This window comes from Hyperolius riggenbachi, chromosome 6 (genome assembly GCF_040937935.1).
Source record: "Hyperolius riggenbachi isolate aHypRig1 chromosome 6, aHypRig1.pri, whole genome shotgun sequence".
NCBI lineage: Eukaryota > Metazoa > Chordata > Amphibia > Anura > Hyperoliidae > Hyperolius > Hyperolius riggenbachi.
The window spans coordinates 171,162,549-171,174,897 of NC_090651.1; the positions used below are offsets into that span (position 1 = coordinate 171,162,549).

At 47.9% G+C, this 12,349-nt stretch overlaps 2 protein-coding genes across 3 annotated transcripts in view; one reads left to right on the forward strand and one right to left on the reverse strand.

The window, feature by feature from the left end:
• The window catches only part of FHIT (fragile histidine triad diadenosine triphosphatase), a 45,093-nt gene extending 41,400 nt beyond the window's left edge, over window positions 1-3,693 (reverse strand). Inside the window, exon 1 of the mRNA XM_068240218.1 lies at window positions 3,597-3,693. The gene's annotated coding sequence lies outside the window, so the exon portion shown is untranslated. The remainder of the gene's footprint in view (window positions 1-3,596) is intronic.
• The window catches only part of SLC25A17 (solute carrier family 25 member 17), a 271,719-nt gene that overhangs the window by 4,280 nt on the left and 255,090 nt on the right, over window positions 1-12,349 (forward strand). The gene's annotated exons all lie outside the window — the stretch shown is intronic.

Here is a 12,349-nt window from a genome sequence, read left to right on the forward strand (position 1 = left end):
TCGGATGCGGAATTGTAGCCTATTGATATCAATAGGCGGCATCCAAATCACGTGCAGCACAAAAAGAATAGTGCAGTTTTCTGCAGACCGCATTCAAATCTCTATGGGCCCTTTCACACTGCCGTGGTGCAGCACTGCTACCACAACCTAATGTATCCCTGTGGGGGAGTTCACACTCCCCATGTTGCTGTATGCTTGCGGCGGAAGTGGCGATCTAACCGTGCAAAACTACATTACCGTGCGGCTTCTGCAGGGATTTGCATCGGAGTCATGATACACAGGGATTTAAAAATTGTTGACCGCACGCATGTGCGGAAGCGTATTTTTACAATACGCTTTCGCGCTCTTCCGCATTCCCAAAGAAGGAAGTGACTACAAGCGCGCGTTACTTCCTGCTTGGCTAGTGGCCAGACAGGGAAAACCGCGTACTAATTATAATAATATATATCCCTTATAATAATTATAAATCTCTAAGACATACTGTGCATAATTTTAATATATGTATTAGTGCATTACAAAAAAGTATTTTAAATGAGTTGTAATTTGTTTAACCTTCTGGGGACTGCATGTAGTAAATCTTATGCCACACTTGTGGCGCATACATTTGAAATCGGCGCCGGTAGACTTGGGCACAGGATACAGCCGGTATATGGCTGATCCTGCTTCTGCACAAGTCCGGGCCGTGGTAATTACTATTCCCCCTCCAGGCCGCCATGGATAGTGGAGAATTATATAATTTGGCTTTTCGGCGATTGCTGGAGGCTGAATTATTGTGTTTTAAAAGCAACTTCGGCTCCGCCTTCTGACGGCGCCGACGTTACTCACTGAGCGCCGCTATATATGTAATTCCCATTATAGTCTATGGTGGCGTCGGCTGCCCCGAAATCTAGCAGCACCGAAAAGCACTGCTCCGCTTGTGGCTGCCTAACTCTGAAGCGGCGTAGGATTTATGCCACTTGCCATTTCCGCTCCCGACGTGATCATGCGCACCCGAGAGGGAAGTTTAAGCTGGCTGTCATATGACAGCTGACATCTTCCCTCAGTGATCAGGAACCATTGGCTCCTGATCACGTGATCACTACGATCGCCGGCCGATCGTAATGATCACTATTGGCAGCAGCGGTCTGAGGGGAAGAAGAGGACCGGGGCTCGCCTTCCTAGAGGTCCCCTGGCGATTGTTGCATGCGTTCGCTCTGACCGCCATCGCTGCTCGCTCTTCCTTAAGTGTTGGGTCCTGGCTTGATGACGTCATCAAGCCGCGACCCTGAACTTAGCGGCAGTGCGAGCGAGGATGCTGGCTAGAGCGGAGGGGGCTGGACCTGCTCATCGCTGGAGCCTGGAAGGTAAGTAAAGGCTGCTGGTAATACGGGGAACACCTGACTACACTGGGGACACCATACCTAGCAAACTCTACTGGTGATCTAAATGCCTGACCGCCCAAAACGTGCCCCCTGCATGTAAATAAGCCTGGTCCTTAAAGGACCTCTGTCGCAAAAATATTAACATTTAAAATATATGTAAACATATACAATTAAGACGTTTCTTCCACAGTAAAATGAGCCATAAATTACTTTTCTCTTATGTTGCTGTCACTTACAGTAGGTAGTAAAAATCTAACAGAACCAACAGGTTTTGGACTAGCCCATCTCCTCATGGGGGGCTCACAGGGATTTCCTTATTTTCAAAATGCACTTAATGAATGGCAGTGCCAACTGCCAAAAAGTGTATGGTAAGCAGGGAGGCTGGCCAGCATCTTTGTATAAATCTTTTTCCTTATGCCTCCATGGCAGCACATTGGGTATTGGTTCCGCCCCCACTACCTCATAGGACAAGTGAATATTTAAATTGTTTGAGAGTAGGTGCTCGCTGCCTTTGTTTTTGTCCTCACCTCATAGGATAACATTGTTCTGGGTTGAGCTCAGAAAATGTTTTCATTTTTGGCACCTACCTGACTGTCTTCTTACAGTCACCACACATTAGCCCTTGTGTGAAGGTCCCCTGTCTGTCCTATAAATTAGGTCTAAGTGGGGCACCCCATTCTGCTGGTCTTGGGGATTTTCTTTATGGGGTGTAGTGCTCATTAATAGTGAGCCTATAGCTGTAATGACAACCTCTTACCTATTGTGCCTCTAAATGAGGTTACATTGCCTGCGCCAGTGTCCCTTTCTTCTTTATTTTCTTTCTTTAGGCCTCTCTGGGCTCGGTTCTCCTCGTGCAGCCGGCGTGCGCTCCAACGCCGGCCGCTTGTGGAGCGCATGACGTCATGGTAGGCGGAGCGGTATGCGGCCTTTTTGACGCATAGGAAGACTATTGGCAGCATGGGAAGCGAGAGCTTCCATTCGCCGGTACCCGCGGTGACGCCAGAGGGCGGGGCTTTCGCTACAGTCGGCGGCGATTGGCCCGCTCTTCCCACTCGCTCCTACCGCTCCCGGATTGGCTGCAATGTTGAGAGCAGCTGAGGGGGCAGGGCTGAGTGTCTCTGTGCATGGAGGAGGGTTGTTTAAACTTGCAGAGCGGCGGTGAACGCTGCTATCATGTCAGACTCCTCGGTTTCTGACAGTGCAGGCTCTTTTTCTGCCTCTCCACGCTCACTGGCATCAGAAATGGAATCGGATATTGCTCTTGTGGATGTGTGAGTAAAGGGGGATCTTCTCTTGGCGGTTGTTCCGTTGCAAACCTTCTTTTCTGTCTAACTACAGTGGTTTGCAAAAGTATTCAGGCCCCCTTGAAGTTTTCCACATTTTGTCATATTACTGCCATAAACATGAATCAATTTTATTGGAATTCCATTGATAGACCAATACAAAGAAGTGTACATGTGAGAAGTGGAACGAAAATCATACATGCCCCCTTTGGTCTGAGTGCAGTCAGTTGCCCATAGACATTGCCTGATGAGTGCTAATGACTAAATAGAGTGCACACATTTTGCAGGCAGTGTGTAATCGTCCACTTGTCTCCACTCTCTCAGTGTGTAATCGTCCACTGTGTCCAGGCAGAACTTCTGCCGAGGAAGTGAAGCTCTGGCTGGCTGGCTGTGACCACCACCACCACAGTGGGCGTAGGCGGCAGGCCTAGTAGGCTGGCTGACTCTCTGAGGCACTTTGGGCTGGCCTGGACCACTGTCTGTCTGTGTGACTCACTCACTGTTAGTTACTGAGTGCACGGGTCGGGCGGGCGGCACTCTCTCACAGCCACACACACTCTGCTGGGTGCTGGGCTTGCTGGCTGGCTTTGGCTGCCTGCGAGTCTGCTAGTTTCTGGACTGACTCAGGCTGAGAGGCTCTGCGAGTGCGACGCAGTCACACACACACTGCGAATTTATGGCTGCCTGCAGCCACCCTACTCTCGCTCGCCGTCGTCGGCTCCTCCCCCCGCCAAGCCCAAGTGTGAGGTCGGCAGCCTGTATCTTTCCCATTGCGCCACGCCAGAGGCGGCCTTAGAGTATTTGGGGCATGGGGCGAGTGTCACATGCGGGGCCTAGAGCCATAACCGTATCGCCACGTTCATGGGCTTGTCCGCCTTTAAAGAGAACCTGTACTGAGTAAAAATATTTAAAATAAACACGAGGTAACCTCAAATGAACATTGCATAGTTACCTTGCCATCAGTTCCTCTCAGAAGTTCACCATTTTCTTCTGACAATAATCCCATCCAGTTCAGACAATATTTTGTCAGATCTGAAATATATCAGTTGCTGTCAGTAAAATATCAGTTGCTGTCAGTTATAGCTGAGAGGAAAACTGAAGTACCAGGTAATGTCCATGTTTCCCTATGGCTCAAGTGGGCAATGTTACAATTTAACTGTGTGCTGACCAGAAAGCTGTTATGGGTAATGGCTATTTTCAAAATGGAGGACGGAAAATTCCCTTGATCACAGTAAACAAACAGGACGCGGGACAGGAGAAAGACACTGAGGAGTAGACTACATGGAAGGTAAGTATGACTTGTGTATGCTTATTTTGACTTTTAATTTTCAGTTCAGGTTTTCTTTAATGCAGTATTCCTTATTATTATTGTAACGATTGTGGAACTTTCTCCGTGATCAGCGCACAACGCGTGCGCTGACACGGCGGAAATCCTCCACAAGCGTGTAATTGCGGGCACCCAGCAAAAGGTGCTACGCACCTGTAGAGGGAAATTCCTGTCGGCAGATGGCGCTGGGGAGTGCAGAGGAACCAATCCTCTGTACCTCCACAAATGCCAGACAGGAATTGTACGAAACGCAGAACGCAATCGCAAGAGAGGCGATTGCGAATGAGAATGAGCAAAGGGACAGGTTGTATGTGTGTGCGCCAATCTAGTCGCCACCCCGCGACCGCGCACACACAACAGCAGATATGAAATAGGAACGCGATCGCGAGAGGTGCAATCGCCAGACGTGACACAAGGCAGATCAGAATAGAATACGAGGGTAGCAAAGGCACAGCAAACAATACAATGAGAAGATACGGAAAATAACAAACGCTAGCTAACCGCGAACACCGCACTCATTCGCAACAGTGCACGCTGTTATGCGCGGTCTCCACGTGATAAGCACAATAGAGACAAGCACGCCTAACTAACCATTAACAGACAAACATGAAACAGAGGACGCGAGCGCTTGCTTAACGGTTACCTCACCGAGCCTCCAGCAAGCGTAGCAGACAAGACAGACACACGAAAACAGGGACAAGCGAGAGATAGGATCCACAGCACTAGCGAAAAGTAGCTAGCGCGATCCCAGGAGACAGAACAGAAGAGATAGCTGGTAGCAACCGCTGCACCAGCTATACTCCAAGAACAGAGATCAGAACCATTTCCTGTCGACCACCATAGGGACAGGACAATGGCAACAGGCAAGACAAGACAGAACAGGCAATACAGATAATACAATCCTAACTGCACTAGGGAAATCTGCCTAGCGCAGATTCAGGAATTACTCTAAGCTGATGTTCAAACAGAGAGCAAGGCTGACACCCCACCAGGAGTGTTACATAGGACGAAATCCTTATGAACAGCGAAGCATTGTGGGAAAGACATAGTACTTATAGTACACGCCTCCAATGAATGTGGCCAGGCAATTTGCATGACAACGTATGCAAATTCCTCTGCAAGCACAAGCTGCAAAACTGACAGAAGCTCTTCTTTCCAGAGTCCTGCAGCATGCAAATCAAAACAATGGTCAAAAAGCTGCCTGCCTGCACAGGCAGCTGAGCAAATCATCACAGTACCCCCCCCCTCCAGGGTCGAATTCCAGACGACCCTCAAAACTGCTATTAGCAACAGACTCTAACTGAAGACTCATGAAGGTCAGGACATCCCTACAAGGTCCAATTCCAGAGTCAGTCCACCCGAAACCGACCTCATCGGAAACAGAAGCCACCGAAACATGCCCATCAGTACTACCAGTCTCAGTATAACACCCATCAGGACTGTGAACGCCAGAGAAGAAGCCATCGACACCCTCCAGACAATACCCACCACCTTCCAAGGAGCATCCGAAAATACCAAACCTGCCACAATACCTGTTCGAAGTGTCCCTTACAACACAAAAGCCACCGTTGATCTTATCCGGGGTACCAAGCAAAATTTCTCCCAGAATCTCCCAGAACCTTTTGAAGCTCCACAGAGATCCCAAGAGGGCAGAACAATCACCAGGCTCACATGGAGAATTACCAAGAACCCCCATGGAACCAATGACAATTCCGGATTCAGAATTACGAGGACCCCCATCAAGATCAAGACTTTCAGGGACTACTTCTGGGCATGCAAGCAGGCAAGCCATATCAGAGCATGTCTCCACCGAGGAAGCATCTGAGTACGCTGGTAACCGAGGCACACTTGGGCTTTCTGGGTCACAGAGCACACTGGGGTACACCAGCACAGGAGAAACCTCAGGACATGTCGGGGAACTGCCAACCTCAGAGTCCGACACGAGGAAACCAAAACCAGGACCGGGCAGAGAATCATCACGAGCAATGGTCTCAAGCACTGGACTTTCAAAAGAAGACTCGGACTCAAATTCAGAAATTTCTGTGACTGCAATATCATCATTGACTACATATGAGTGAAGCTCCACCAGAGCTGCAAAGGTAGTCAGCACAACAGCAATGCCTACTGAAGTGGGCAACACCTCAGAAGGACTTGGGGGGCAGGAGACATCTCCTACAAGTTCTGCTCCCTTTGGGAGGAACTCGGAGACCTCCAGAACATCAGACCAAACTTCAGGAACATAATTTTTCAAGTCTTCTGAGAAGGATTCTGAACTATCCATGTTACAGGGCAAAACTAGAACTTTATTTTGTGGACAGGGCAAATGTCCCAGGGAAGGTTCCACTATAAACTGAGACTGGATCTCATCATCATGAGCGGAATGTACAGGAATATCTACTAGAACACACACTGACTCCCCAACTTTAATCTCACTGCACCCCGAATTCTGCATAGCAGTCAAACTAGCTTGCAACTCCAAAACTGCAGAAAAACAGGTGAGTATAGCAGCAATACCTAGACGAGCCTCTAGGGGCACTGCAGGAGACATTGTACAAGGCAATATTAACTCATCCAGAGTACAGGGTGCAGAATCAGCATTTTTCTCAAAACAAGAAAGGGACTCACAAATGTCAGTGCAAGTGGAGATCATGTTTTTATTCATGGTACAGGGCAGATTCAGAGAAAGCGTCTCTGAACAAGGCAAAGAAGGTTCAGCATCAGATTCGCAAAACCGAAGCGCTGTCTCACTCTTAGATTCGGCTAACAATGTCGAATCCGAGGAATCAGAACGCAAAACCTGCGAATCAAAATTCACTTTAGGTTGTGAAACTGACGCTTCTATAGCGCAAACCTCCACGATCTGCGGAGCAGACAGCAAGGCATCTAGGACCGAAACGCTGGAGCAACTGTCCCTAGGCAACGGGCCCTTACAGGTGTGAACAGGGTGAGACAGAGACTCATTTGCAGAAGAAATGGCGACATCAAAAGGATAAACTTTATTAGGCATAAAAATTTTACATTTGACGCTGCATAGTCAAGAAATTTTCCCCATAGCAGGGTCACAGACGGAAGATCTCAAAGATCTGTTTCTAACTGACAAAGGATCCCACACATCCTTGAGGAAACCGGCAGACTCATGCCGATCACAATCTGCAGGAACATCCGAGAAACAGGCATCAGATCGCACAGATTCAAACTGCACACTGTCAGGAGAGAATCCTTCAGGATTCGCACAGGAACCAACCACAGCGGCATACTCATTCATTTCAGATTGCACAAAGTCAAGACTCTCATGCTTTACCCCAGAAAGGCAGGAACAATCATCCGACAACGATGTCTCTTTATTGGAATCAATTGGTTGGTGTGTGTGCAACTCATCCAAAATTGTTTGCCATACATAGATCACCAGATCCACATCATCCTTGTCACATTCATCGGAATCAATCAGAAGGTACATAGAATCGAGACAAGCATTCAAGACATCTTCGCTTTTTGCGATGTAAAAATCGCAAAAGGCTTTCCAATCAAAATCGAATTCTTCCAGCAAGGCCCCAATATCCCAGGAAGCAAATGGGGGTTCAAAAAGGCCAGTATCCAAATAATCTCCATAGGGGTGGAGTTCAGGAACAAGAACAGATTTTTTAACTGCTTTAATATAGTGTGCGATCCTACCTATAGCAGGATCCACATAAGCTTTGGATTGGGGCAAAAAACCTGGAAACTGATCAGCAGATGCATTATAAACATCATTATCATACTGCATGGTTTTGCCCATTTCAGACTTGACACAAATAACCTCTTTATTTGTGGTTGCTAGGGGCAACGGATCTTTCCGCTGGGAAGCCTTCCTAGATCTTTTACGTTTAGACTTAGAGGCTTTGGATGGCTGCTTTATGGATGAAAGAGTAGATGGAACAGCTGATTGAGCTGCTGACAACAACTCGTTAAGGGGGTATGGTAATTGAGGTAATCTCAGCCAATTGTGAATTAAAAAGGCCAAGAATTCCAGGGGTCTTTGACTCAGGGTGGTATGATCTAACACATCATAAGCCCACATTGACATTTCGCCCCCCAACAGAATGTAAACCATTTGGGGGGCCCAGGTAGACACTGGGGTGCATTGGAATTCAGGGTTCGCTAACAGTTTTGTACACTCAGACAAAAATTCGTCTGCTGATTCAGGTTCAAGTTTTTTAAATCTCTTAAAGGTACAAGAGCCATATTCGACAAAATCGTACAAATCGGAAATTCCGTCTACACTGGGGTTTTGGGTTTGGCTGTTCATACTGTAACGATTGTGGAACTTTCTCCGTGATCAGCGCACAACGCGTGCGCTGACACGGCGGAAATCCTCCACAAGCGTGTAATTGCGGGCACCCAGCAAAAGGTGCTACGCACCTGTAGAGGGAAATTCCTGTCGGCAGATGGCGCTGGGGAGTGCAGAGGAACCAATCCTCTGTACCTCCACAAATGCCAGACAGGAATTGTACGAAACGCAGAACGCAATCGCAAGAGAGGCGATTGCGAATGAGAATGAGCAAAGGGACAGGTTGTATGTGTGTGCGCCAATCTAGTCGCCACCCCGCGACCGCGCACACACAACAGCAGATATGAAATAGGAACGCGATCGCGAGAGGTGCAATCGCCAGACGTGACACAAGGCAGATCAGAATAGAATACGAGGGTAGCAAAGGCACAGCAAATAATACAATGAGAAGATACGGAAAATAGCAAACGCTAGCTAACCGCGAACACCGCACTCATTCGCAACAGTGCACGCGGTTATGTGCGGTCTCCACGTGATAAGCACAATAGAGACAAGCACGCCTAACTAACCATTAACAGACAAACATGAAACAGAGGACGATTGACAGAGAACGATTGTCCCTGTTTTCGTGTGTCTGTCTTGTCTGCTACACTTGCTGGAGGCTCGGTGAGGTAACCGTTAAGCAAGCGCTAGCTTAACGGTTACCTCACCGAGCCTCCAGCAAGTGTAGCAGACAAGACAGACACACGAAAACAGGGACAAGCGAGAGATAGGATCCACAGCACTAGCGAAAAGTGGCTAGCGCGATCCAAGTACAGAGTAGCAGAACAGAAGGATCCCCAGCGCTAGCGAAAAGTGGCTAGTGCAATCCCAGGAGACAGAACAGAAGGATCCCCAGCGCTAGCGAAAAGTAGCTAGCGCGATCCCAGGAGACAGAACAGAAGAGATAGCTGGTAGCAACCGCTGCACCAGCTATACTCCAAGAACAGAGATCAGAACCATTTCCTGTCGACCACCATAGGGACAGGACAATGGCAACAGGCAAGACAAGACAGAACAGGCAATACAGATAATACAATCCTAACTGCACTAGGGAAATCTGCCTAGCGCAGATTCAGGAATTACTCTAAGCCAGGCATGGGCAAACTCGGCCCTTCAGCTGTTACGGAACTACAGGTCCCACAATGCATTTGCCTTTATGAGTCATGAATGTGGCTGTCAGAATCCTGCAATGCATTGTGGGGCTTGTAGTTCCTTAACAGCTGGAGGGCCAAGTTTGCCCATGCCTGCTCTAAGCTGATGTTCAAACAGAGAGCAAGGCTGACACCCCACCAGGAGTGTTACATAGGACGAAATCCTTATGAACAGCGAAGCATTGTGGGAAAGACATAGTACTTATAGTACACGCCTCCAATGAATGTGGCCAGGCAATTTGCATGACAACGTATGCAAATTCCTCTGCAAGCACAAGCTGCAAAACTGACAGAAGCTCTTCTTTCCAGAGTCCTGCAGCATGCAAATCAAAACAATGGTCAAAAAGCTGCCTGCCTGCACAGGCAGCTGAGCAAATCATCACAGTACCCCCCCTCCATGGTCTAATTCCAGACGACCCTCAAAACTGCTATTAGCAACAGACTCTAAACCAAGCAGCCTAATAAGCAGTCCGCCCGTTACAACACCCCTCCCCCTCCAGTTCAAACATACCCCAATTTGCATATATAAACACAATCAACAATACGGGCAAGCAAACATCCTATTGTCCCCTACTGTATATGCTGTATGCCATAACCTCATTGTAGATAAACTAGATCATACCTGCATGAGATAACCCAAATTGTCCTGCCCAGACCGCTGGAAGTTTCCTAACGCCTCCGTAACAGGCACAGGGCGGAATCCCGCCTCTCCAGCGATGCACCGAGCGGATGGCTGTGACAGGCGGTAGCGGGAGTCACTCACCCGGCGCTACGTCACAAACCCCCGATGCTCGACGTTCCTGGTGCGCTCTGATTGGCGCACCCACGTGCAGTAATCCATGATAGGTTAGTCAGCATAGCTGTCCAACCCTCACAGGTCACATGGCGGTAACCTAGCAACCAGTTCGCCACCATACCCGCGCTAAGCCTCCCGGGAGGAAACATACCTCCCCTACGACGTCCCTAAACCCGCCACGCCCCCTAAGTAGGACACGCTGCAGACGCATAGGACTCTGCATACGCCACTGGGTTGCCAGGCAACCCCTCACAGCATATGCAAGTCAACGCGTATTCCGCCTGTCACAATGGAGACGCAGGTAACCCAGCTGATCTAAACACACAACTTGGCCAGAGATCAGTGCTTACCAGAATGCCCCAGAAGCTATACACATTTCCAAGACCAGCATGAAACCAAACTGGTATGGAAACCAAAATTTTGTATATCTACCTAGGCAGCACAAAAACACTGTTGGCAATAAAAAGGCACAGAAGGAGAACAGAACCTGGAAAAATACTTAAGCCATGGTGGGGATGGGGTCAGAGGAAGGCTGACTACTTACATACCACCGATATAAAAAGACCCTAGAGAAGTAACACCGTGAGGAACATCAGAGAAAGACCCCATAATGTACCCAAGGGGAAAAAAGACCTAAAAATAGAAAAAAGGACAGTAGTCAGTAAAATATACAAATATACATAATGTACACAATTACATCAGTAAAATACCTTCTTCCGTGTTCATAATAAAACTAATCACCTCACTGGTAGGAAGCAGGCTAGTCCATTATAACTATTTAACCCTGCAGGGGCCACCGTGTTTAGTGTATAAATCCAAAAGGCCTCCCTCTGCAGCAACAAACGTTTGCGATCACCTCCCCGTCTGGGTGCCTGAACCCACTCAATTACCATGCCCCTTAAAGAATGGACCTGATGTTTCTGTTCTACGAAATGTAGAGCAACAGGTTTAGTGGAGTCTGGGGTTTCTCCTTTCTCAACTGACCGGTACATAACCCGTATGTCGCTCCGATGTTGCTGAAACCGTTTTTTGAATGGGCCTGTGGTCTTGCCCACATAGGCCATCCCGCATGGGCATTTGAGGATATAGACCACATGGTCCGTATTACAATTCACATAGTCCTTAATCATATATTTCCTCCCACCGTGTGGGTGAAAAAAGACATCGCCCGTGATCAACGAGTTACAGATGTTGCATTTGCAACACCTGTAACATCCCGTGCGTTCTGAGAATTTAAATGGTTTTTGCATATATTTCTGACATGGTTCCACCTGAACCAACACGTTCCGGATGTTTCTGCAGTTTTTATACGCAAAAAGTGGTCTCTCTCTCACCACTGGGGCCAATTTCTTGTCGGCCTGCAGGATGACATTGTTTTTGTTAAGCAAGCCCTTGATCTGTTTGATCGGTCCAAACGTTTGTACAAAGGGTATGCTCTCGCCCATTCGATATACTCGTTTCCTCATTCAATCTCTCCCTGGCCTTGACCAGTGCCTGGGAAAGAATGAATTCGGAGTAACCCCGCTCAAGAAACCTGTTCCTCATAGATACAATGTGATTGTTCCTCTCCTCGTCCGTGTTGCTAATTCTCAGGACTCTAAGGAACTGAGACATTGGCAAGGATTCGCCAAGGTGGGGAGGATGATAACTTTCCGCTCGCAACCAACTGTTGCGATCAGTTGGCTTTTGGTAAAGAGTAGTGTTAAACATCCCCGCCCCTTTGCTGACCTTAACATCAAGAAAGGTGATGCTTTCCTCAGAGATCTCAGGGTTAAAGACGATGCCCTCTGTCATAGTGTTAAGAAATGCTATAAACTCCTGTAACGTATCAATGTCACCACCCCAGATCAGAAAGACATCGTCAATAAACCTGAGCCATAACCTGGCCTCTCTTTTGAACAGAGCATTCGGGTAGATAAAACTCTCCTCCAAGTACCCCATAAAGAGGTTTGCAAAGGAGGGGGCTGCCGAACTGCCCATTGCTGTGCCCTTGATCTGTTCATACCAAGTATTTTCAAACCGAAAAAAATTATTGGTTAAAACAGTTGATAAACAATCGCTGATGAACTTTGCAGGCACCACGTCATTCTGATCCTGTGAAAGAAAATGATTAACAGCCATT